At 41.9% G+C, this 26,452-nt stretch overlaps 1 non-coding gene across 1 annotated transcript; it reads left to right on the plus strand.

Moving 5' to 3' along the window:
* The first annotated feature begins 11,904 nt into the window (after positions 1-11,904).
* LOC128773714 (U6 spliceosomal RNA) lies at positions 11,905-12,010 on the plus strand. Its single transcript, XR_008418150.1, has one exon. It is a non-coding gene; the product is annotated as a U6 spliceosomal RNA (small nuclear RNA).
* The last annotated feature ends 14,442 nt before the right edge of the window (positions 12,011-26,452 follow it).

Consider the following 26,452-nt stretch of genomic DNA (forward strand, 5'->3'; position numbering starts at 1 on the left):
ATCAAGTGACTACCCAGACAGTCCAGGACCACCTCCCCGACTCAACATCTTTAACTCTGTCACATCCACAGAGTTCCTTTTGCTGTAAAAGTAACATTCATAATTACAGGGATTAGGATTTGGTTATTTGGGGAGGGGCATTAGTCAGTCTACCACATTCAGTGTCAAGTGTCTTTGTTATTAAGATGATAAATCTCCCTTCCATTAGGTGGGGAGTGGTAGATATTGCTACTTTTGATTCCATCACCAGATATTGTTACTCTAATTTCATTAGCCCATAGAAAGGAAAATTAACCCTCAAGGCTTCATGCACATCTGGGCAGGGCTGAGAAAGGCAGGTGCTATCAAGACCCTCGGCGCCCCCAGGCAAGTCAGACACTTCCCATCTGTGATCTCAGGCTTTGAAGAATGAGGAAGCCTTGCTGAGAAAACTAAATGAGACAACATATAATAAGAGCCTATCACGGAGCTTGTGGGGTAATAAACACCCTGTCCCTCGTTTTCCACTCTGGCGTGATTCCCGTCTGTATAAAAAAGGAGTTGCTCAGGGATTTTGCTCAGATCCTGCAAAATCCAGCTTTCTATCACAGTAGCTCCTGAGCAGACTGAGATGCCTCCTCCATATTCCCTCACTCCAGGCAGGACTGCGTCCTGTGCTCAGGGCCCCTTTGCCAGCCTGGCTTCTGCTGTATCCCAGATGCTCCCAGCATGGTCCTGCCATGGCGCCTTTCTTTCCCAGAACAGAGGAAGACATCCAAGTTCACTTGCTCCTGTTCTCTTTTCCTTTCCTCTCCTCCCTGCTTAAACCTACTTCCAGAAATATTTGCGGGAGGGACATAAAAGATCCTCACTCCCATCTTTACGAGATAAACAAATGCTAAGCGAGAAACCAACCCCCTGACCGAATAGATTGGCTGGCTAGAGACGTGTTAGTTTTTGCTTTGTTATTCTTTTGTTTCCTTTTTTCTCTTCACACAACCAGGGCTCTTCATACTTTCAGAAGCTGATAAGCACACACTTCAACAGAGACTATTATGAGAAACAAATGGTTTCTACTGGTAAGTTGTATAAACTCTGTATCTGCTCCTCGCTTTCCAGTTTCCAGACTGGCACTCTCATCTGTCCTCACAACATCTCTAAAGAAACTCAACTACCTGCCTAGTGTTTTGTGGGTGCCAGAAACAGAATGAGGGTTTTACATGTATTTCCTACAATCCTCGATCCTGTCACTAAAGGGACACGGGCCCTGTGTTCCAAATGAGGACACTAGGCTCAAAACTGTTAAAAGACTTGTTCAAGTTCCTATGGCCCAGCAAATGCAAAGACTGAGCTTCTCTGGCTGACAGCACACCAGACTGAGACTCACAAGACCGGGTTGCCGTCACCAATATCACTCGGTCCAGGTGTGGTAGTTAGAAAGCCACACTCTCTTCCTCTTCCAGGGCCTGAGTTTCCAGCTCTGACTTTCGTCAGGATGATCTCCATTTTCCAAAATCAGAGCTCCGTGGTTATGAGTCTGTCATGGTACAAACATGCAAACAGAACGGGAGAGCAAAAACAAAACAGAACAAAACAGAGCCACTTCACGAAGGCCTAGAAAGACTTTGCTCTACACATCCCGCCCACCTAGGGGATCAAGGAGAAAAATGATTGGGAAGTGTCTTCCTCCCACGTCCAGAAGCTCTAGAAGTATTTTGGGCAGTGGGAAAATGAAAAGAAGGAAGGTAGAAGGTTGGAATATTGAGAAGGGAGGGAACAAGATGGCCAGGAAATGGAGAGAGAAGAGCTCACCAGGTCGGGGAGAGCCTCGCAGGCCTGGCCAGTGCTGCATTTGTCTCAGAGCCAAAACCAGAGAGAGATGCATGTTCAGGTGTCCTCATGCCAACAGACAGGCACACGCACGCACGCGCACTGGCACAGGGACACATTAATGCTACACACACACATTTCACTTTTACAAATAAGTGGGTCGCTTCTGAGAGATCCTTACAAATGCTAGTACACGGCACTTCTAAACAGCCTGAGGGATCGGAGTGCTCTCTTCTGTCCCTGCCTGCAGCTGTGGTGAGTCGGACTGTGGCAGGAGACGGCCTCAGAGATGCTTGAGCCACCCCAGCTGCCCGGGCCACATACGCTTTGCACCCTCCTCACTCACGCAAGCAGTCTACCTGCCTTTGCTGGCTCACAGGAAGTGGGATAGGGCAACGTACTCACCACCGTAGGAATGAGAATAGCTGAGTTGACCAGACTAGGGCTAAATTCATTTTTAAATACTGTATTAGTTAGCTACAGTGGTGTCAACAATCACCCCACACTGAGTGGCTTGAACAACAGAAATGTGTTCTGTCATAGTTCTGGGGCTAGAAGTCCCAGATCAAGGTGGCAGCTGGGCGGTGCTCCTTGGGAAGCACGTGGGGAGGATCTGATCCAGGCCCCGCCCCCAGCTTCTGGTGGCTCCTTGGCTCTTGGTAATGTGCAGTGTTGCTGCACTTAGAATTATGGGGGCACCTTTTAAAAAATTCTGCCCCTGGGGCGCCTGGGTGGCTCAGTCGGCTAAGCGTCTGACTTCAAGCTCAGGTCATGATCTCGCAGTTTCTGAGTTCAAGCCCCACGTCGGGCTCTGTGCTGACAGCTCAGAGCCTGGAGCCTGCTTCGGATTTGGTGTTCCCTCTCTCTCTCTTGCCCCTCCCCCGCTCCTGCTCTGTCTCTCTCTCTCTCTCTCTCTCTCTCTCTCTCTGTCAAGAACAAAATAAAAAACGTTCAAAAAAATTTAAAAAATAAATAAATAAAATAAAAAATTCTGCCCCTGCCCCAGAACAATTAATCAGCCTTTCTAGGGATGGAGCGTGGGCATTTGAAACCCCCCTGGACAATGCTGACGTGCAGCCATTTTGAGAAGTGCCAATCTGCAATATTCCCTAGACCTGGTTGAGGGGACATGGTGGGTGTCCAAGGCATCCCCCTGTCAAAACACACAAGCTGACTCTTTCTCCATGCGGGAATCTGTATCACAGAATTGTTCACAAATGCTCACAGTAGGCAAGAAGCTGGCTATAATTCTGAGGACAACCGCTACAGTTTCAATTTTCATAATAATCAAGAACAAGCATCATTTCTCCAGGAAGTTGTCTCTGACTCTCACGGGCTGAGTTGAATCTTCTTCCTCTTCACTTGGGTTTCCTCCTAACATAGCACTTATTGTGTTCCTGTGATTGTCTGTCCTCCCCGTGAGGCCGTGTGCTTGGTCTGTGTCTTGATCATCATGCTAAGACACATGCTGGTAACAGGGTTTGTGAACGTTTTCGCATGAATGGATGAATAAATGAAGAAGTGAGTGGATGAATCAATGTAATGATTCATATCAGAAAATTCAAACCAAGATGTTAGTAATGGCTTATTACTAGAGTAATTTGGAAGAAAGACATATTTACCATTTTGCCAAGAATATGCTTTATTTGATTTTATTATCTTGATCGCAAGAGTCCTCATTTGACACCAAATTTAAGAATATAGTGAGTACTGCTCACTTCTAATAAGGTTACACTTTCTAGCAAATGTACTTTCAAACACAAATGAGGGGAGCCTGGGTGGCTCAGGTGGTTGATCATTTGACTCTTGATTTCGGCTCAGGTCACGATCGCAGGATCGTAGGATTAAGCCCCACATCAGGCTCCATGCTGAGTGTGGAGCCTGCTTGAGATTTTCTTTCTCTCACCCTCTGCCCCCCCAACTCGCTCGTGTGCTCTCTCTCTGTCTCTCAACAACAAACAAACAAACAAACAAACAAACCCATGCCCAAGGCTTCAGACTCTTTTTCCACAGAACCAGTAGCTTTCCCTTCTGGAGTAAAAATGAGAGCTCAAACATTTATGGTAAATCATGAAGGACACAGGATATACCCAAAACAATTTGTTGTCAGGGAATACTGTTAACTAAATTATTCCAATCTAACTTTTATATGTATGGAAACAAGGCTTTGCACAAAGACAGGATGATAAGCAAGATAATGTTCTAGAATCCAAACACATGCTTCTAAAAATAAGAGGAGGTCCTTAGACAAATCTATATCTGCTTTTTCTTCCTATAAGCAGGCACCACTAACACAGGGCAGGTATTATGCTCATTTTTCAGGAAACTGAAATGCAAAGATGCTTAAAAATGCAGAGATATATCCCTGCACTAATTTATTAAGAAAATGCATTTTCACCAAATACTTGCTATGCTTTGGGGAGGAAAGAGATGTTAAAATAAAGCCCTTACCTCGGAGGAAATTTCATTCTAATATGGGAGAAAGAAGAATGCTATATAGTTGTAATATCATACAGGATGTTGCTCCTGCAGCAAAATGCTCTAAGTATAATGTGAGAGTAAATTAAAATGGAGAAATTGGTCATTGGGAAAGTGATATTGACCAGATGTTCAAAAAACATTAGGCTTTGCTAGGTAGAGATGTGAAGGAAGAAAATGAAGACATGAGTAGGGTTTAGGTGAGAATGACCATAATCAGGGTAAGAAGCTTGGTATTAACTTTAAGGGCAACTGTGAGGGGCCTCTGGGTGATTTAGTCAGTTAAGCATCTGACTCTTGATTTCAGCTTAGGTCATGATTTCACAGTTCATGGGATTGAGCCCTGCGTGGGGCTCTGTGCTGACAACACAGAGACTGCTTGGGAACCTCTCTCCCTCCCTCTCTCCTCCTTTGCCCCTCCCCTGCTCTCTCTCTCTCTTTCTCTTTCTCTCAAAATAAATAAGTAAACATTAAAAAAATACATAAAAGCAACAGGGAGCCATAGAATTTTTTGAGAAATTTTTTGTAATTGAAGCAACACTATAAGAGAATTAATCTTTGAACAAAGTTTAGGGTAAATGAGCAGAGAACACTGGAAGCATGGAAACCAGAATCAGAGACACATCCAACTATAGAGTTGATGGGGAGATGGAAAGAAAACAGTATCAGAGGCATGTGATGAAGGACTGATGGAAAGTTCCAGGCCAAATTGGCACCTGAGCACAAGCATTTGTCTCTCCACCTTCTAGCTATCCCTCCCCCCACAAAAAAAACCCATGAATAATCCTGTGAGAATGAACAGATCTGAAGAGACAACAAATCTGCCAATAAAATGGTGAAAACCAAATTTCTAGAAGAATCTCCATTCTCCATTTGCAGTTATCACCACTTGAAATCTCTAGTCATTAGAAGAAATCTAACAACATGAAGAAAATAAGATTGAGATAAATGGGGAAAATGACTGATTCCATAAAGTAAAGATAATTTAAGATATTAAGAAGGAAAAACTGCTTTTAATAGTATTCGTGGAAAAATTCAGGAAGGTATTACAAGATGGTATAAAATTTAAACAGACAACAAAAGAGAATTCTTGGAAATTAAACTTAAAGTCAAGGTAATCTCCCAGAAAATAGAGCAAAAAAAAAAAAAAAAAAAGTTAAAAATTGAGAAAAATTAAGAGACATAAATCTCGGTTTAGGAGGTTATAATCAGGCAGGGTTTAATCAGGCAAGCAGAGTTACCATGAGCAACAGGATAAGAGATTTGTTGTGGGTGGTAAATCTCACACAGTTTTATGAGGAGCTGGGGAAGATAGGGTCCAGGAGGTGAGGGGGGTCACCCACAAATCATCTTGAGAACCTAACCAGGCTCAGCTTCCCAATGGGACTGCAAAGAGAAATTTCCCGGGCGACAGAGGTGGGGCGGCGTTGTCTATGGCCAACTTCCATTTGTTCTGTGGGTCTGCTGCTAAGGATCTGGTGGAGGGCTTGGGACTTCTTTTTGTCTACATGGTCAACAGTCAGAAGTAAGAACTGGAGCAGAGAACAGGTACAATATGGAACCTCCTGACCCTCTGCAACCTGTCACCACATCTCCGCATGACAACCTTCAGAGAGCAAAGTCTGCTGTTTCACACTGGTCCTCCAGGTCTCACAGAAACGCCTGTTACAGCAAATCTAACCCAGAACCTCCAGGCAAAGGAATTCAGAAGTCGCAGCCCAACCAGACCAACACAATACAAACCACCCATATCTGACCTGTAAAAGTGAAAGGGAAAGAACACAGAAAACAGACTAGAGAAAATTATCACCACTGTAAAAGGGGAAAATGAGAGACACACATCTTCAGATTAAAAGAGTACCACAAAGGTCAAGCAGGCTGTACTTTTAAAAGATCCACACCTAAAGCACCTTTGTTAAATTTCAAAACACTAATGACCAGAACAAGCTCATAAATGCTTCAGGAAAAAAAATAAATCACATGCAAATGAGAACAACTCTCACTGAACATCTTAGCAGAAATACTGGAGGCCAGAAGACAGGAGGGCAACGCTTTCTCTGTCCTCAGGGAAAATTATTTGGAACCTAGGATTCCACATCCCAATCCAGTGCAAGGGCCAAGGAAGGGTACTTAGATATGCAAATATCAAACTACCAGTAAGTGCATTTTCAGTGTATCCTTTCTGAGGAAATTATTTGAGGGTACTTTCTAACATAATATAATGAAAGTCCAAGAAAGGAGGTAGATTTGAGATCCTTGAAATATGTCTCTAACCCATGTCCCAAGGAAAAAAAGTTCCAGGATGACAGTTTCACGATGGAAATAGAAATTGATCATGTCCAATTAAAACAAGAAGTCAGTGGCTCCCACAAAGCTATTCTTTTCAGAAAAAGACATATTCTAAACAACAGGTAGAATGAATAAAAACAGGCAACTTCAATGGAATGTGGAAGAAAGAATGTCTGGGGCTCCTAGGTGGCTCAGTTGGTTGAGTGTCCAACTTCGGCCCAGGTCACGATCTCACAGTTTGTGAATTCAAGCCCCACGTCGGGCTCCGTGCTGACAGCTCAGAGCCTGGAGCCTGCTTCAGATTCTGTCTCCTTCTCTCCCTGCCCCTCCCCATTTGTGCTCTGTCTCTCTCTCAAAAATAAATAAATGTAGGGGCGCCTGGGTGGCTCAGTCGGTTGAGCGGCTGACTTCAGCTCAGGTCATGATCTTGCAGTCCGTGAGTTCGAGCCCCACGTCGGGCTCTGTGCTGACAGCTCGGAGCCTGGAGCCTGTTTCGGATTCTGTGTCTCCCTCTCTCTGACCCTCCCCTGTTCATGCTCTGTCTCTCCCTGTCTCAAAAATAAATAAAAACGTTAAAAAAAATTTTTTTTTAAATAAATAAATGTAAAAAAAATTAAAAAAAAAGAATGTCTTTTCTCTTAATAAAAGGATGATAAGAAACTATTTGAAAAGGAAAACTGGAAAAGTCATTGTTTAAACATGATACAAACTGAAATTAATAGATTGCATTGAAAGTGGACCCATTGGACCTGATTGTTAGAAGCATTCTCTTTGAAATAACAAATAGGCCACAGAGAAGAAAATATAGCCCAGACTGTTATTAGATTCTGCATCGAATACTATTAAGTTAAGAAAATTAGTATGTTATTTATTTGTTTTTATTTAAGTATGTTATATAAATGTTCAAAGATAATCAAGGAAATAAACAAAATTATAGCTTAATAACTATCAAAAGTTGGGAATAGAAAGAAGACAAAATACACCTGCACTGAATATCCACATCTTTCTAGCAAGGGGTAAATAGACACTTTTTTTATTAAATTTTTTTTACATTTATTCATCTTTGAGAGACAGAGACAGAGTGTGAGTGGGGGAGGGGCAGAGAGAGAGAGAGAGAGAGAGAGAGAGAGAGAGAGAGAGAGAGAGAATCCAAAGCAGGCTCCAGGCTCCAAGCTCTGAGCTGTCTGCACAAAGCCTGATGTGGGGCTCCAACCTGGGAACTGCGAGATCATGACCTGAGTCAAAGTCGAACGAACACTTAACTGACTAAGCCACCCAGGTGCCCCAGTAAATAGATACTTCTTAAATGAACTTTAAAAAAAACATAGGGCCAACCATATAGAAATAGCTCAAGAAATATTTATTAGGTGAATGAATCAGCCAATAAATAGTGGTAGAATTGTATTATGTAGAATCAGAGACATGAAGGATGAAATTACATGAAGGATGAAAATAGAAATAGTTAATAATTAATATTTCCCAGTTCAAGGAAGTAGAGCTGAAAATGGAGAGGGGTATTGTTGCTTTTCATCCTCAACAGTTATACACTATTACATTTTCAACATGTGCATATTACTTTAGTTTTAAAAAATTAAGTGATGATTATACTTTGGTTGTACAAGAGAATTACTTGTTTTTTTAAGAAACACATGCTGGAGGGGTGCCTGGCTGGCTCAGTTGGTTAAGCTTCCAACTCTTGATTTGGGCTCAGCATCATCTCAGGGCTTCATGGGTTCGAACCCTGCATCAGGCTCTGTGTACAGAGCCTGCTTGGGATTCTCTCTCTCTCTGACCCTCCCCCACTTATGCTGCCTCTGTCTCTCTCAAAATAAATAAATAGATATAAAAAATAGAAATAGAAATAGAAAATAAGTAGAAATTAAAAAAAAACACGAAACACACACTAGAGTATTTCAACGTTAAAAAACATCATGTCTTCAACTTATTCTTGAATGTTTCAGGAAAACATAGGGGTGTGTGAATGTGTGTGTGTGTGTGTGTGTGTGTGTGTGTGTGTATGTGTGTGTAGACAGAGAAAAGAAAAGCAAATGTAATAAAATGTTAACATTTGGGGAAGCTGGGTGAAGACAGGAATTCATTGTATTATTTTTGTAACTTTTTTATAAGCCTGAAATTATGTGAATATAAATAATAACAATCAATTTTAAAAATATTTTAAGACAAGTTAATAGGGTATAGAGATATTTTAACTTTTTGTTGAAAATACACTTTAGGAAAATATCTAGCAAATTTATACACCCTTCAGTCTTTAAATATAATTTAAAATATTAAAACTTACAGTATAACCTTCACTTACGCATAGAGGAAGGGTTTTGACTATCTCTGTGTATTTGTAAATTGTGGTATAGATAGATATGATAAAATGTATGTAATATTATATACAAGTTTATACATCATATGTGTGAAAAATACAAAACATCTCTTTTCTTATGCTTTTTCTTTTAAGTTTATTTATTTTCAGGGAGAGAGCACAAGTTGGGGAGGGTCAGAGAGACAGGGAGAGAATTCCAAGCTGATAGCACAAAGCCCCAGGCAGGGCTCTATCTCATGAACCGTGAGATCATGACCTGAGCCAAGATCAAGAGTTGGATGTTCAACTGACTGAGCTACCCAGGTGCCCTGAGAATGCAAAATATTCCTTTTTATTTCTGTATTTTAAAAAAATTTTGTTAATATTTATTTTGACAGAGAGAGAGAGAGAGATAGAGCATGAGTGGGGGAGAGGCAGAGATGGAGACACAGAATCTGAAGCAGGCTCCAGGCTCTAAGCTGTCAGCACAGAGCCCTATGTGGGGCTCAAAATCACGGACTGGGAGATCATGACCTGAGCTGAAGTCAGACTCAACCGACTGAGCCACCCAGGCACCCCAGAATGCAAAATATTTCTAAGTTATATCCATATTAACTAAAATCTCAGCAATAAGTCAAAATATTTGAAATGTAATATTACTTCTCCAAGCAATTTGAAAGTGGTCATGTGACTTGTATGGATCAAAGACTATATTTATTTTCCTGGGAGGAAAAAAAGAATTAAATGAAATAGAAGGTACAAGACTGTAATCTGAAACAAATTATAAAACAAAATATAGACACAGATAACTACTGAAGGAAGAGACAAGAAGAATGTAAACACTTATATAGTTTCATCACAGTGTTAGCAATACAAACCAGTAGGTTGGGAGAAGAGCTGGTTTGGAAAGAAGAGTGATAATTCAGTTGGGAACCAGCTTCATCAAGATATCAGGGGGCATCCATGCGGAGATGTGCAATAGTCAAGAAAGAGCACCAGAGAGATACACTGTAGAATCATTCACAAGCATTGCACAATAGCTATAGTTGTCAAAGTGAGGAAGACTGAAGTGGAAGAGGCCAGAGAGAAGAAAGCTGGCTGAGAACAAGAGCTCCAGAAACTTCTCACGTTGGGGGATGGGAAGAGAAAGAAAGAAGCCATGAGAGGCAGAAAGAGGCCTAAAATGTCATCACTTCCTTAGGGTCTTGGGAGGAAGGGAGGGAGGTTTTGTCAACCAATGCAGGACACGCATAGAAACACAGAGTCTGAGGACAAAGTAAAGACTATTGGTTTTGATGAATAGAAGAACATGATCAGCTTTTCAGTCAGCTGACAACAGAGTGGAGAGAGAGGTGGCCAGATTATAAACGTCAAGTGAGGAATGAGGGTGAGGGCATGAAGGCAGTGATGACTTTTAAGAATTTTAATGATTCTGTTGGTGGGAATGTGAGCTGGTGCGGCCTCTGTGGGAAAGAGTATGGAGGTTCCTCAAAAAACTAAAAATAGAGTTACCATATGATCCAGCAATCCCACTGCTAGGTATTTACCTAAAGAAAATAAAAACACTAATTTGAAAAGATGTATGTATCCTTACGTTTATTGCAGCATTGTTTACAATAGCCAGACTATGGAAGCAGCCCAGTGTCCATCGATAGATGAATGGATAAAAAAGAAGTGGCATATATATATATATATATATATATATATATATATATATATATTACTCAGCCATGAAAAAGAAAGAAATCTTCCCATTTGCATCTGCATGAATGGATCCAGAGGGTATTGTGCTGAGTGAAACGAATCAGTCAGAGAAAGACAAATACCGTATGATTTCGCTCATATGTGGAATTTAAGAAACAAGTGAAAAAAGAAAAAAAGGAGAAAAGCAAATAGACTTAAATTCAGAGAATAAACTGATAGTTACCAGAGGGGAGGTAGGTGGGATAATGCATGAAATAGATGATGGGGATAAGAGTACACTTATCATGATGAGCACTGAATAATGTATAGAATTGTTGAATCACTGTATTTTATACCTGAAACTAACACTGTATGTTAACTATACTTCAATTTTAAAAATAGTAAAAAAAGAATGAGAATAAGATAAAATGTCAAAAAAAAAAAAAAGACTAGTGATTAAAGACAGGGGCAGCACCCACACAGTCTTATAAACAGAGCCTCTGAGCATGTTGAGTGCAGAACTGGGATTAGAACCTAGGTTTCTGGAACCTTCTTCTCAAGTCAATTCTGCTTCTAATTCCCCTTGGGTGTGGGTCTAATTACAACAGTGGTGAGGACAGAGCCCTAGTACTTGCTGGGATATTTCTGCTAGTCTTAAATTGTTGCCGAATCTGTAAACAGCTGCATAGCCTTTCCAAAGTGAGTCAGGGGCACGACTCTAAGCAAATCGAATGTTGATAAGACATCAAGAATTAATGAAATTCCCAGAAACTATTTTAAGTAATTCTCAATGTGTTTATCCAACTGGAAACAATGACTCACTTGATATGGATAAATATTTTTACCAAATCTGTTTCTTTTGACCTTTTAATTTGAAGCCTAACTCATTTTGTTTTCCCGCTAAAAGCATTTAGACTTCTGAGAATATTTAGATTTGTTATTCAAGGTTTTTTTTAATTGTATGAAGCAATAAACTAAAGCATATTCAGTGCAAGAGCTAAAGAAAATTTTATTGTTGGCATTGTGTTAAAGGTTATACATTTTTAAAAATTATTTCCAAATAACTAGAGCTTTCTGATTAGGTTTTGTAATAAGATATATAAGACCATTTGACAAATGACTTTTGAGTCTCTGGGGCATAAAAGTTGCCAAAAACAATGAAGTTTAGACCCATGCCCAATCTATGCAGAACATAATCTCCTGGTATTTCCAAAATATTTGAACACTGTTATCACTGAAGTCCTTAGCAGAGCAACATTTTTAAGCTATACCAAACAGACGTAAGCTAAGTCAATATTTCTTTTAAAAAGCTGTGTGATTTAAATCCTGCCCTTGTGCTGGCTTCCGCAGCACATAGACTAAAATTGGACCGATATAGAGAAGATTGGCATCACCCCTGGCAAGGACGACACGCAAATTCGAGAAGTGTTCCATAGTTTTCTATCACCAGTGCCCAGGTGGCCTCCCTGTACAGGAAGCGGAGTCAGATTCAGAACCATCAGGGAGAGGACTTAGACTCCGACCCGGAAATAATTCTCTAGGTAAGTCTACTAGACTCCCACCCTCCCCCGGGCTAGGGTCAGAGGGTGGCGGGGGTGAGACATCGGAGGGCATCACCTCTGCTGTTCAGCAAATCTGGTGTTGCAGTCATGTGGGTTTTGAGTGTCACGTGTATGTGAGCGCAAGGGGATGGTTTAAGCCGGGGTCTGGGGTTTTATCAGCCATTTTTTTTCCCAATAAATAATTATTGAACTCCAGTAAATAAATAAGTAAGTAAGTAAAAATCTGGCCCTTGAGGAAGTTACTTGCTCAGTTTAGAAGAAGAAACAAACCAAACCAAAACAAAATAGAACAGAACAAAAACAGGAGGGAGAGAGAGATTACAAAGAAAGTAACTGCTAATCTCCAAGAGAAAAATCTTGTCACACACTTCAAGTTTTACTTTCTTTCCTCAAGCAAACTGGTCAGTGTTCTCTTGCCTTGGTTTTCCCCCTGCATGTCTGACCCAGCAGGAAGCATAAACCAAAAATCTATGCCTTTTGAATCCCCACCTTTTACATCTGAGCTGCAATCCTAAGGAACCAGCAGCAGACCACAGCTATATTCTTCCTAGCCTGGAGATATTTCATTTTTATTCAAATAGGTTAAGCTCCATAAAGCATATGAAGCTATATTTTCAAATTTCAAAGAATATGGCAAGTGTGTTCTTTTCTCGGCCTCATCCAATCAATATTCGACGACTTGCTCCTAAGTGATTTTGCTACCTAAATATACTCTTTTTGTGTGCAGCGTTTATCCATTTGGGTGGAGTTTTTTTAAATCTTTCTGTCACTGTATCACCTTCAACTCATTCTTTAAAGCACAGAATTATTACTTTTTTGTTGCTGACAAGATAGAAAATAATTCTTTGAGACACATTATATTAAAGAACCATGTATTTGTTCCAATGCCCAGGAGTGAGATGCTTTTGAGAAATAGCATACTTAGTGACAGTATATTCCAGAAGTAATGTACAGCCAGCAATTGGAGAACAGTTATATGGCTGCCCACATCCTTTATTCACATTTGTGCCCATCATTTGAAACTCTCCTCACATGATTCCTGCCTCACTTGTGCCTCTACCACCATCTTTGACCCAATGGATGCTCTCAATTTGTTACCCAGTATATATTTTTGCAACTATATTTACTCTATATGAAAATAATTCTGAGAGTCTATTTAACTCATCTTGATCATCCTAGGGCCAAGAACAGTTTTTGGGGCTCTGTTTTTTTTAATTTTTTTAATGTTTATTTATTTTTGAGATCATGACTGAGGGAGGGGCAGTGAGAGGGGGAGACACAGAGCCTGAAGCAGGCTCCAGGCTCTGAGCTGTCAGCACAGAGCCTGACGTGGGCTCAAACCCATGAGCTGTGAGATCATGATCTGAGCCAAAGTCAGATGCCTAACCGACTGAGCCACTCAGACACCCCATGGGCTCTTGTGAGCACTTAGCAAATCCTCGTGGAAAAAGAAAGAACAGTAGGACCAAGAAATATTATTTTCTAATTCTAGCTTTAACTTGTATATCCCTCTAATAGTTAAAACAATACAAGTAAGAGTATAGCCGCCTCAGGGATAAGAATCTCAATATTCTCCAAGAGCTCCAAGGCTGAGTGCAGTAGGGGCTGCTCAAATCCACAATGCCTGCTTCATGTTCAACACAACTGTGTGAATCTATTCTGACTGCTATAACAAATTATACCATAGACTGGGTGCCTTACACAATAGAAACTTATTTCTCACAGCTCTGGAGACTGGAAGTCCAAGTTAAGGATGCCATCATGGTTGGGTTCTGGTGAGAGCCCTCTTCCTCTGATTTGCAGATGGCCAACTTCTCCTTGTATCCTCACGTGGTGGAGAGCAGAGATATTCCCTGGAGTCTCTTTTATAAAGGTGCTAATCCCATCCACAAGGGCCCCACACTCATGACTTCATTACCTCCCAAAGGCCCCACCTTCTAATATATCACACTTTGTGGGGAGTAAGATTTCAGCATATGAATCTTGGTGGGATTCAGTCCATAACAACAACTCTGTGGTGGCACTTCTTGTGGAGCATTTAAGACAGACAGAGTCATCCATCGGCAGGGTGAATGTGCCTGATCAGCCTAAGGAGCTCTGAAAGATCTGGGCTATGGAGTAAGGAAAAGTTGACCTCTCTTCGGAATTTTCCAACACAAGAGACACATCTCAAAACATTATACTCTCCCCACTTTCCCCACTGATACCTCAATTACAGAGTCTGACCACATCAAAGAAGGCACTTGTCTTTTTAGAATTTTTAACATGATCCTTTCTTACACAGGTTATTTTGGAATTTTTACATTTGAAATCGAGTTATCCTTACTTAACTAAGCAGCACATCTTCCCTCTAAAGCCTCTTTCCTCAAGTTCTCTTGAACTAGAAATAGTCTCATTTTCTGATGTTTAACTGGTGGAGCCTCATTTCTCTACTATTTGTTATTCACTTTCTTCTTCTGATAGAATCCTCAGATTAACCCCAGACTTCACTCAGCATATATTGAGCACCCACCACGTACAGAATCCATAATATACCTCCAATGATGATGGAACAAAGGGGCTCTCTAGGGCAGTGACAGGTTTGCAAGTTGAGCTTGGTTATGATAGATATTTCCTGAAGACATGGGCACCCCTCAAGATAAGAGTTGTGTTGAGTAGTGTGTCCGCTACCATGAAAGGAAAGGAAGAAGGCAGGGAAGGGAGCCTGTGTAGGCTTCCAAGCCAGTTACCAGCTGGCCGTGTAGGGGCCAGGGAGTGAAAGGTTAAATGGGTGCACCAGGGCAATCCTGGTTCAATACCTCAGCCCGTGATCATTACTTGTGGTTGCTACTCTAAGAAATGATGCATGGGAGGGTTGTGGTATTTCAGGATTGAGAGCAATATGGATAAATGTAGACACTTCCATTGAGGGTTAAAAAAATGAATTGCCTAAGTGCAAGAAGGGATGACTTAGATTGACAGAGGCTTTTTAAAGGTATTTTTATTTTTAAATTGTGAAATATTTCAAATATCGACTGACCACAAGCACAACCTGAGCCAGCAGGATTCTGAAGCTGAAAAAAACCTAAAATTGTTGAGTCATTAGGCAGCAAGAGAAGAAAAGTGATGCCCAGCTCAAGGGAAGCCATGGTTCCCTGGATCTATTTGCTCCAGATAATTCCCCTTCCCCTCTCCCAGGGGAACGAGACATAGGTGCACATTTTTGAGGTGTGTTTCAAGCACAATGATTTGAATAGTGACAGATCAGCTTCTGAGACCTGAGACTGATGCTTGAAAGAGTCTAGGCTGCTTATTCTGAAGAAGGGATCTGTGACAGCTGCCTCCCAATGATTGAAGGGTGGCCATGGGCCCAAATGGACTTGACTTATTCTTGTGACTCCAGAGGGCCATGAGGATCACTTGAATAAAGTCACAGAGAGGAAGCAGGTTTCAGCTCAGTATAGAGAACTGATTTTTTTTTTTGAGAGAGACAGAGAGACAGACAGAGAGAGAGAGAGAGAGAGAGGCAGAGGGAGAGAACATTAAGCAGACTTTATGCCCAGCACCCAGCGCCCAGCTCAGAACCTGATGCAGGGCTCGATCTCACGACTGTGAGATCATGACCTGAGCTGAAATCAAGAGTCAGCTGCTTAACTGACTGAACCAGCCAGGCACCCACAGTATAGAGAACTTTCTAACATGAGTATGGTCCAGCGATGAGTCTGGGGGTGTTACAGGAGATTAAGGTCTCATCCCTGGAGGGCTCGGTCAGATGTCAGATGCCACCTCCCAGGAATCGCCAGATTTCAAACTTCCTCCCAAGGTTCTCTCAGTCCCAGGGTGTGGGAGATGGACAAAAAACAAAAACAAAAACAAAAACAAAAACAAAAACAAAAACAAACCACTACCATGCAATGCAATGAAAGATCAGAGAAGGGTACTTCTAAATCTGCTCAGGAAAATTAGAGAATGCTTCAGAGAGGAGGCGACACTTGATATGCTTGAGGTATGTAGAAAATAGAACAGAGGAGACACCATGTGCAATGATTTAGAAAGCTTATACAAGGCCTGAGGAATGCACTGGGTATGGAATATCAAGTGTTTTAATGGGAAGTAGTGGAGAATGAGGCCACAATTGAGAACCATGCTTAGGAATTTGGAATTGACCACATAAGCAAATACCTGATTACATCCCTATTTTAAGAATATCACTTTGGCAGCGGCATTAGAGGTAGACATTGTCTTGATATGTTGAAGAGCTCATTTATCACAGGCAACTAATGCAATCCAATATCAGTTTCTTTATTGGATTATGGAGTCTCTTTCCCCACTTATTAACTATATGACTTTCGGATTGCCTGGAAACACTTTACAAAGAGAAAAGCAGGGACCCTGAACATTTCTGGTTCTGTGTTTCCTGTTCATTTCAGAGGACGGCAAGCTGTTGAGAGTAGAGACAACATCATTACAAACATGCAAACGGTTCTGGGCCACATGAGGCCTTGACATGCATCTAGCATGTTGGGCTATGGAGAAGATGCACTGTTTTTTGAAAACCAAAGATGCGGAACCACAGCACAGTACATCAGTTACATTTTAATATTGGAACATTTTGCAAAAGTGATCACTTTGTGTTCCAATCACTACTTCCAATCTATTCTTCATTAATTGGTCTGCCTAGTTAGATGAAAACATACTTTTTTTGCCATCCGAACTCCTTTACCTTTGTTTTGGTAAAGTGCACCTGAATCTTGCCAACTCCCAGCCCATGCGGTATAGTAGGAGTTGAGCACCCTCTCAACTCTACAGTAGATCCTTAATGATCAGAGCCAATCAGCATCCTGCATTCCTCTGGCCATAGTGATTGGTTTCAAGATGGTTCATACACTGAGTTGGAACCACGAGACACCACTAAAACTTTGCTGGGGGTTCTGGAGAAAAGACCCTCAACCTTTCCCCCAGACTTGAAGCCAGGTAGGGGCACAAAAGGCCTGGAAGTCCTGCAGCCAACTTTTGCTCCCAGAGGGAGACCTCCCTGAGGATGGGTGACGTGGCAGGAGTCATAGGCAGACAACAGAGAAAATGCACCTCTGAGGACATAGCTTGAACCAGATCTGTCACTGGAGTTTCATCTACATTAGTCATAAGTTCTCTCCTTTGCTTAAGCTACTTTGAATGAGATTTTTTGTCACTTGCAACCCAGAACTCCTACCTGGTGGAAATAATTTGGGGGGACATTGATAAGATAAATTCATCATTCATTCCATCTGCCTATTAGGAAAGCTGTTCCAGGGCATCTGGGTGGCTCAATCAGTTAAGCGCTGACTCTTGATTCCGGCTCAGGTCATGATCTCACAGTTCATGAGTTCGAGTCTGCCTCAGGCTCTATGCTGACAGTGTGGAGCCTGCTTGGGATTATCTCTCTTTCTCTCTCTCTCTCCCTCTCTCTCTGCCTCTCCCCCATTCTCCCACACACATTCTCTCTCTCTCTCTTTCTCAAAATAAATAAACTTTATAAAAAAGAGAAAGCTATTTCTGTGGTAAAATTATTTTTTCCCAGAAAAACTCACCTGTATGACATTTTCCTAGTTCTACTTTGTGACAGTGCACAGTACATTTTCTAACCTGCATGCTCCCACTACATCATGAGATTTTGCTGGTATTTATGCTATCTCAAATAGTTGACATTTGTGGGTGTGTCTTTTTGTGTTAATGGGCCTTGGGTGTCTAGTGAAGATGACGTCTCGCTTATCTTTGGATCCTCCAGAGCCTTTAACACAAGACCTGGCATGTAGCAGATGCTCAATAAATGTTTGATAAAGTAATTTGCATTCGTTTTACCATTTCACATTCAATGCCCTCCCAGGTTGTATAAAATCAAATTTCGACTTGTTCTGGCAGTGCTGTTCTTTTAAGAAGTCAATAGAAATAAATATGAAATAGTGAAAACATTGCCTTCTGAATCACTCCTGGATTCTGCAGGACTGACAATCCCAAGTGTAATAGAACAAGTCACGTATTTTGAAAGGGAAAACTAATATTTGTTAAAATGGTATTTTAGAGATCTAGACAATGTTGAAGAAAAGCCTTCAGTTTTATTTTCATAGAAATAGGAAATGATATTTTGTCAAGGGTGAAATGTAATCCTGAACACAGAGAAACACAAAAGTTATGTTTGAATTTTCTCAAAAATAATAGTAATCCATTGTATCTGATTCAAAAGATCCAGGAAAAGGACAATTATTGAATGGATTAGCATAATTTACTTCCTTTTCATTCACCACCATTTTGCCTGTTCTTGGGGAGATTCATGCCAATTGACTGTCCCAGTGTCCCACTGTCATCATGGAAATCTAGACCCTTGTCTACATATTCTTGGTGCCCAGAAAATGTTGATTGAACTAAAAGGAAAGGAGACAAATGAACATTCCTGTGTGTTTAGTATGTGTCAAGCACATTTTAAGGATGTTTTCATTTTTTACCATTTAATTTTATGACAGTTCTTTTATCCATTCATTCATCCATTTATTCATCATTCAGTATGTATCACTAATAGCCTACCTTGTGATGGACCAGTGAATAGCAGAATTTGATTGTACTCCAGGACTCCTGGTTCCAAAGCCTGTGTCATTTCCTCCCCACCAATTAGGTAACTTCCCTAGAACAGGGAAAAGGATAGCCATGATTTTAAGCACAAATAAAATCCTTACATTGTAAGACTGAAAGCCACATTGGTGAACATCATTGATGTATGTGGACCGGGGCAAGGCTAGCAGCCCTGAAGCCTGAATTCTAGAATCCTTACTAGCTTGTCCTGACTTCCCAGATCTCTATATGAGTAAGTTAGATTAATGAGGACTTCTATGTTTGGTCTTTAGCATCTTAGGTCTTTTATAAACCAATTTTAAAAAATAGAAAATAATTTGCATTTACTCTTTTGATTGCTTCAACAAGTATAAATATTTCCAAATGATAGCAACTACCATCTTTTGGGTGTCAATGACACACCAGAAATAGTGAAAATTTTGTTGTGTACATCATCTCACTTAATCCTCACAGATCTCCAATGAGGTCAATACTACCTGTCAGCATTTTGTATGGCTGAGAAAATTGAGGCCTTACCATGTTAAGTATACATTAAGGATCATACAACCAGTAAAAAGTCAACCCAGGGGAGTTTGTCCAATGTCTTCGTGACCCATATAATCTGTGCAAGTTATTAATTTGCATAGCATTCCCCCAAACTGTCAACCTCTTTTTCAAGTGCCACTTTAGCTTAGCCTGTGTGAAGTGGCCCAAATTCTCAATGAGTGAGGTCCAAATTACTGGCATTTTCTTATATAGATTTTTTTTTCTTAAAATCGTTTGGGTCAACTTCCATAAGGGTGGTGTGGGCAGCCAAAAAGCAGCGAAAGAATCAAATACGATTAGCCAGAGATCCACTCTTCTTTACCCATGTATATAAGTCAGCTTGGGCTGTCCTATTAGGAGACCAAAAACTGAGTGGCTTAGACAATAGAGATTTATTTTATCATAGTTCTGGAGGCTGGCAGTTCAAGATCAAAGTGCCAGAAATGTTTAGTGAAGCTTCTCTTCCTGACTTGTAGGTTGCCTTCTCTCTGTGTCCTCACATGGCCTCTTCTCTGTACAGGCTTGGAGACAGAGAGAGAGAGAGGGAGAGCGAGCGAGCACACTGGTGTCTCTTCATCTTCTCATAAGGACACCAACCTCATTGAATTAAGATTCCACCCTTATGACTTCACTCAACCTTTATTGCCTTCGGATAAGCCCCATGTCCAAACAAAATCACATTGAGGATTAGGGATTCAATTCAGTCAATACCACAAGCCCAGCATCCTTTTCCACAAAGAGGTCAGTTTCTGGTGGGACTTGGAAATATCAAAAAACAAAACAAAACAAAACAAAAAAGGAGATCTGCCTCCCTCATCCAGAGTGAAATTAGTTCTACGATTGTCTCCCACAGATGTCAAGTCTATGAGGCCGGAGATGCTCATGGCCCACAGCACAGTGCTTATTTAGTAAGCCTCAATGAATGCTTGATGTTAGATGGCTCCAAGTAGGAGATTTTGCTGCCAAATTAGAGAACGTGGATGTTAATATTTTGAACATAAGAAGCCATGGAGGAGTTCTGAACTTGGAAAGAACATGCATAAAAGTTTTCCCCCTTTCCCCCAGAATATGATTGAGGGAATTCAGCACCACCTTCACGATTAACACTCTGATGCCTCCAGAGCAGAAGACCGCAGAGCTTAATCAAAGTCACCTGAAAAAGCTCATGCTTTCCAGTAACATTCTTCAGAGCCACTCTGACCCACACTTTAGGAAGAGGGAGATGTAAGTTGGAGAATCCTGAACTTTGTGGGCTCTGCACTGTTTTAGAAGAAAAAGCCACAGAAGAAGCAAAAGTTCTGACATTCAGGCTGCATGGACTTTTGAGTGTTAGCTGAGCCCAGGGCCATTTCTCAGGAAGATTCAGCAGCAGTGAAGTTAAAATCCATGCAGTCTAGAATTTATTTCCAGAGATTGTCACAACACATAACTAACTAGTTGGGGGGGGGGGTGGATAAACATGTATTTATAGGTTGCCCGTGTAAGTGTAAAGATCTGTGCATGAGTTTTTTCTGTCCCATATATCTTGAGGGGCCACTCAGAAGCTGAAGAACATGATGTTTCCATTCACAGGAGTCAGGTTAAGGGGAAGAAAGAAAAGAAAAAAAAGAAAAAGAAAAAGAAAAAGAAAAAGAAAAAGAAAAAGAAAAGAAGAGAAGAGAAGAGGAAGGAAGAAGGGAGGGAGGGAGGGAAGGAGGGAGGGAAGGAAGGAAGGAAGGAAGGAAGGAAGGAAGGAAGGAAAGAAGGAAGGAAGGAAGAAAAGCAGGTTGAATTTACTCCAAAACATGATTTTATTTCCAAGGCCATCTGTGCACAGACATACCCCAGAGGCAATAAAAAGCTGCATTATTCTTCATTATTGTCGTGGGAGAGTACTCTGCCTTAATAAGGGAGCCCTGATTTCATAAATGGGAAGGAACAACAGTTCCCTAGGATGGCAAATTAACTTGCTTTTGATAAATAAATGAATTTTCTCCCCGAGTAAGCTTTGCCGAAGTAATTCAATGTCTTATTTTTTACACAGTACTAATATTCTAATGCCACAAAGTTCTGTATCTGGTTAGTTCTTCGGCTTTCCTATCTGAAGTTAAACTTCTATTTTACTAATTTTTAAAAATCTTTTTTGTTTAGCTTGTGAAAAGCTGGTTTAAACATTATTTTTTTTTTATCCTGGGAACAATTTCAAGATGAGGCAAAGTCATTGAGTGAAGGGGGAAAGTTGCTCGCATGGCTTTGGGGACATCTCAGAATCTTCTGCTCTCCTCTGGAATGGGATGATGCCTCACAGACTCCTGGAATGTTCACTAAAGCTCTCAAATTCCCAAACCCTTCGCCAGCACAAACCACGTGTTAACATTTCCTTTCATGTGGGGACCGGAGGCCCAATATTCACTTTCAACTGTGCCAAGGTATTTTTTCCAGGTGGAGAGATGTTTCAGTGCTTGGGTTTACATCTCTGACATTATGGCACAGCGTCTATTTTCTTTCTACCTGGATGGTGTGACCAGGACGAGGGAGGGCCCCAAGGAACACATTCTTCTATAGGCCGTCCACTCCTGACAGAAGCCACACATACCATGGAACTCCCAGTGTGCCTCCAGACAGCTTCAGGGCTGCACAGTGACTCCTGAGTGACCAGAGGACAAGTCTGAAGTGGGGAGTGGGGGTCATCCTCGCAATCATGTATAGTCAGGGTCAGCTGAGCAGGTTAGCAAGAGCTGAGGAATCAGGGCCAGGAGACCTACGTCCACACTTAACTCAGTGCCCCAGCTCTGGAAAGCCATCTAAACCCACTAAGCCTTGGTTTTCTTGCCAATAGAATGGACACACTCCTCCATCCAAAGGAGGCTGCCAGGCTCCAGGAAAATCGGCACACACTTAGCAAATTATAAAGCACGGCTGGGAATCTTCAGTAAGACTGCCCAGCACAGAGGGGCGCCTGGGTGGCGCAGTCGGTTAAGCGTCCGACTTCAGCCAGGGCACGATCTCGCGGTCTGTGAGTTCGAGCCCCGCGTCAGGCTCTGGGCTGATGGCTCGGAGTCTGGAACCTGTTTCCGATTCTGTGTCTCCCTCTCTCTCTGCCCCTCCCCCGTTCATGCTCTGTCTCTCTCTGTCCCAAAATAAATTTTAAAAAAAAGTTGAAAAAAAAAAAAAAATACTGCCCAGCACAGAGCCTGACGCTTCTGAAGCCAAAAGTCCTTTGAAGGCAAGAGCTTTCTCATCCAGCCAGAGCCCCCAGACTCACCTATGACAGCAACCAGCATATGGAAGGCAGTAGAGGAACCCTTGGTGAATAAAGGTATGAAGGAATTATCACACAAAGCAGATTCTCAATCGGTATTAGTTTTCTCCTTCATCTCCAAACGACTAAAAATTGTGCCTTGTGTTTAGTGCTTTAAAAGTTTGCTGTTGGGGCGCTTGGGTGGCTCAGTCGGCTAAGCGTCTGACTTCGGCTCAGGTCATGATCTCACAGTTTGTGAGTTTGAGCCCCGCGTCGGGCTCTGTGCTGACAGCTCAGAGCCTGGAGCCTACTTCGAATTCTATGTCTCCTCTCTCTGCTCTTCCCCTGCTCACGCTTGGTCTCTCTCTCCTTCAAAAATAAATAAAAACATTTTTTTAAAAAATTAAAAAAAAAAAAAAGTTTGCTGTTTGATTAACAGTTGCTAGTGCATCCTGTCTTTCCTTCCCCGGGGCTTTCCGTTTCCCCTGTGAATAGTTCTATAAAACCACAAGGGCCCATTCTGAGACCAGAGTTTAGGTTTCAGAGAAACATTAGGGGAAAGGGTTTTGTTGGACCTGGCAAGCCTTAAAACAGTGTCTGAGTCCACCTAGGAAAATAACCAGCCTGGGGCGCCTGGTGGCTCAGTTGGTTAAGTGTCTGACTCTTGATTTTGGCTCAGGTCATGATCTCCAGGGTTTATGGGTTCGAGCCCCGCATCAGGCTCCTTGCACTGACAGTGCAGAGCCTGCTCGGAATTCATTCTCTCTCTCTTTCTCTCTCTCTTTGTCTCTTTCTGTCTCTCTCCCTCCCTCTCTCTCTGTCCCTCCTGTGCACACACTCTCTCTCAGAATGAATAAGTAAACTTTAAAAATAAAAAAAAGAAAACCAACCAGCCTGCCTGCAAGAAAAAAGTAGGAAGAAAATTGTGAAAGGAAGGTGCCAGTTGTAGAGCAGTGTTGTGGGAAGCAATCGCTCCTGTACCAGCGGTTTACTGGGGAGTTCAAGACTGGGGGCAGAAGAGACAGAAAAGGCATGGGGCCAAGAAAGAGGGAGAGAAAGCAGTCCATGGGCTCTACGAGCCAGTCGCTCAAACTCCAGAACCTACTGCAGCTCTGAGTAGTGTCTTCAGGAGGAAGAACTGAGAAAAATGTATTCCTGGCTCCATGGAAGTTCACCCATGAAATGCTGACTTTTCCAACTTCCGAGATGTTCAGGCTTGGGAACCAGGTGGATCCCGTAGCACCTTGTGTGACAGAAAAGCCCTGGGTGGGAGGCCCGCAGTGCAGGTTACAAGGCTTGCCTGCAAGTGACCTGAGGGGCCAGGGGCAGCTTCCGAGGGAGAAATTATATATACGCATATATGTATATATATGTCTCGTACGGTGATTGGCACAACATTCGTGCTCAGTAAGTGGTACTGAAATCAGAATCAGAGTGGAGTTGACATTTAGTAGGCAAGAGTGATCTTTAAATAGAAACTTAGATCATGCCATTGCTTTGCTCAGACCTTCTAGTGGTTTCCCATTGCAATCTGAATTACACACAAATACTCCTTCTGGCAAGGCTCAGTGTGATCTAGCCCCTGTCTGGGTCTTACACCCAGTGTCTTACACCCATCCTCCAGCCCCAGCTTTCACTTTTTTAAATCTGCCCAGCTCTTTTCCACCCCAGGGTCTTTGCACTTGCCATTCTTTCTGCCAGGACTTCACTTCCTCCTCTGATTTCTTTCTGTGTCTCCTTCTTATTGAACAGATGTCAGCTCCTTAAAGAGGTCTTCAGTGACACTCCAGTTGAAAGTATTCTCTGACATTGCCTCATATTTTTTGAATTAATTTTTTTTTGAGAGGGAGAGAGAGAGAGAATCCCAAGCAGACCCCACGTCCAGTGAAAAGCCAATGAAGGGCTCAATCCCATGAACCGTGGGGTCATGACCTGAGCCGAAACCAAGACTCTGACGCTTAACTGATTGAGCCACTGGTGCCCGTGCCTCATATTTTGGCTGTTTTCGTGGTGCTTACCTTAATCCTAAATCAACATGCATATTCATGTAGCTCTTTGTTTATTATCCATTTCAGCCTATTGGAACATGAGATCCTTCAGAGCAGAGGCTTCATCTCCCTTGATCTACAGAGATTAGAACAGTACCAAGAACAAAGTAGGGACTCCTTAACCATTTGTTAAATGAATAAGCTAGTGAGCTTCCATAGTCCACCAAATTCCCCCCAACTCTGGGAATATGCTGGCTGCCAGGATATCAGGAGTGAAGCGACATGTAGGCATGATTCCAGCCCAAAGGCACTTCTCACTTCAGGAGACCACAGGCTGGGTTGTGACCTACACGGGAACAGTGTGATTGGAATAACTAATCACTATGAGCAAGATCTTGAGAGATGTGACTAAAAAGCTTTATAAATGTTTAAAATTGATGCCAATAGCAAGTTCAACCCGTAGACATACTGTAGGTGGTCTAGATATCTCATCTGCTCTTGACGTCTTTCTCTAGCCTTCCATCTAGTCAACATTAACTGAGACCCAACAATGTGCTAAGCTCATTGTTTGCTTCAGCCTTAAAGCTCTTCCAGAAGAGCTCCTCGTGTATTATTTCAAGTGATTTCTCAACAGTTCCCTGACTATTCATCATTGGAAGGATATATCTAAAGATAAACAGAACTGCAAAGAAATATTCGGGGCGGGGGGGAAACCCTTATATAAAGCCAACCCTTCCACAATGGCGCCTTGGGCTAACCCTACTCTGTAACAAACTCTTTTCCTCCAAATCCCTTAACCACATGTGTATAGAATCCGTGTCTCTCTTCCTCCCTCCATCTTAGTCTTGACATGCTTCCTGCAAGTTCATGGTGGCACAGAAAGAATACTAGCTTCATCAGATAAAATCTTGGCTCCATCATTTATTATCTGTGTGTCTTTGGACAAGATGTTGAAACTCTGTGAGTTTCATTTCCTTCTTTTGTAAAATGCACATAATCATGACCTCACAGCATTGTGAAAAGTGAATACAGGAAATAAATATGAAAAGTATGTCAAATTCCTGGCACATAGTAGCTGTTCAAAAATAGAAGTTACTATGACTATGACTACCACTACCATATTATTATTATCGTTACTATTATTATTACCTCCTCTCTGCCCGCCATGCCTTGTCAGTGCGTCTAGCTGTTGGGTCAGATGGCATGCTTTCCCGTTGTTTCTTTGTCCTTGATAATATTACAATAGCAGTAGATGTTTCACAAAAGCTTACTGGTCGGATTTATTCTCATACAACTAAAGGGTTGAATTCAACAAAGCTCTACTGAACTTTTCCAAAGCAGCACAAACTGTGATGTCCACCTGCACACATGTGGATAAAGGAAGAGGACATTCCATGGTGTGATTTCAAGGGCACCAGAGAAGCCGAGCTGCTCTGTCCCCGTTTCCCTTTTGCTGATGGCTAATGCCTAGGATTCAGCCACTTGCATGCTATTTGTTTAGCTTAAGAATGTACTTCTAGGGGTGCCTGGGAGGCTCGGTCAGTTAAGCATCTGACTTCGGCTCAGGTCATGACCTCACAGTTCTTGGGTTTGAGCCCCACATCAGGCTCTGTGCTGATAACTCGGAGCCTAGATCCTGCTTCAGATTCTGTGTCTCCCTCTCTCTCTGCCCTCCCCACCCCTTGCACTCTTTCTCTCTCTCTCTCCAAAATAAACAAATATTTAAAAAAATTTTTTTTAAGAATGTATTTCTAATCAGAAAGGAGCAGCAAGGCTCCTCCCTTCTATGGGAGGGTTTTTTCGTTTGTTTAGTTCTGGTTTGTAATGGAGGGGCCTGGGAGCATTTGCTTGGACTAGAGAGAGAATGAGGACCCCACCCACTGAAAAGAGGAGGGAGGGCCAGGAGTGGGAAAGCTAGAGGGCCTGAGGCTGTCAGAATCAGTCCGCAGCCAGTCTTTTTGAAGGGAAAGTTCCCGAAGATAAAATGATCACCGAGGTGAAG

Source organism: Panthera pardus, unplaced genomic scaffold (assembly GCF_024362965.1).
Source record: "Panthera pardus isolate Hobbes unplaced genomic scaffold, ASM2436296v1 HiC_scaffold_26, whole genome shotgun sequence".
NCBI classification, from domain to species: domain Eukaryota; kingdom Metazoa; phylum Chordata; class Mammalia; order Carnivora; family Felidae; genus Panthera; species Panthera pardus.